The sequence below is a fragment of the Miscanthus floridulus genome, chromosome 10 (assembly GCF_019320115.1).
Source record: "Miscanthus floridulus cultivar M001 chromosome 10, ASM1932011v1, whole genome shotgun sequence".
Lineage (NCBI taxonomy): Eukaryota > Viridiplantae > Streptophyta > Magnoliopsida > Poales > Poaceae > Miscanthus > Miscanthus floridulus.
Window position 1 is genome coordinate 86640068 of NC_089589.1, and position 1004 is coordinate 86641071.

General features: G+C 41.1%; 1 non-coding gene across 1 annotated transcript; it reads left to right on the forward strand.

The window, feature by feature from the left end:
• The first annotated feature begins 280 nt into the window (after positions 1-280).
• LOC136490492 (small nucleolar RNA R71) lies at positions 281-388 on the forward strand. The gene has a single exon (XR_010767770.1). It is a non-coding gene; the product is annotated as a small nucleolar RNA R71 (small nucleolar RNA).
• Positions 389-1004: the final 616 nt, after the last annotated feature.

Sequence of the window (1004 nt, forward strand, 5' to 3'; positions counted from 1 at the left end):
TGATGATCCTTCTTGTAATTGGCCCACTATTCAAGCCAATTCAACAGTACATCCATCTTAGTTGGCAATGCACACACCTCTTTTGGTACTTCTTTGCTCTTATTGCATGCTTGGATATTGCATTGAGACCAGCCTTGATTAGAGGCTATCTTCTCCATAAGAGTTTTAGCTTTTCTAAGGGTGAGTAACATAAATGCTCCTCCAGCAAGTAGCATCTAGTTGTTCATGAGCTTTCTGAGTTAATCCATGGTAAAAGCTTTGCATGAGCAACCAATCCTCCATCCCATGATGAGGACAATCTAAAATGTATTCTTGAAAACATTCCCATGCTTCTAGAATGGTCTCTCCTTTCTGTTGTTCAAAATTGGAAATCCTTCCTCTTAAGGCATTGGTCTTGCCTGTAGGGAAAAACTTTGCTAGAAAGGCCTTCGAACATCTTGCCCATGTGTTGATGTTATCTTTGTTGGTGTAGAACCACTGCTTCGCCCTTCCCACTAACGAGAATGGAAATAGGTGGAGTAGTATGATGTCTTGAGCAATGTCCTTGTTGGTGATTGTGCTGCTAATCTCTAGAAAATTCTAAAGAGTAGCTTGCACCATGTTGATGAGGCTTGGCTTGAGCTCAAACTCAAGGTTGTTGGTTTTGAGTGTTGGCCTAGTGCAGATGTTCTCAGTGCTTGGAGTAGAGAACTCACGTAGAGCCTTTTCAGCCATAGCTTCAGAAACTGGTGTTGAGCCTCCTCTTGATTGGTTTGATTGTGATTGATGGAATTTGTTGATGAATCAGAACCAATCCTCCAATACCCTGTATAAGATATGAACAAAGACAAACAAGGGTAAGCCTACTAAAGCAGAGGTATAAAGTTATGATCTCGTCTATAAGTAATTATTTGATCAATTCTCTTAGCCTTATGCCCCTCCCTGGCAATGGCACCTAGAAATACTTGTTGGCATTCCTTAGCATCACCTTAATACTAAGTTGTCATCCCTAGCAATGATGCCAG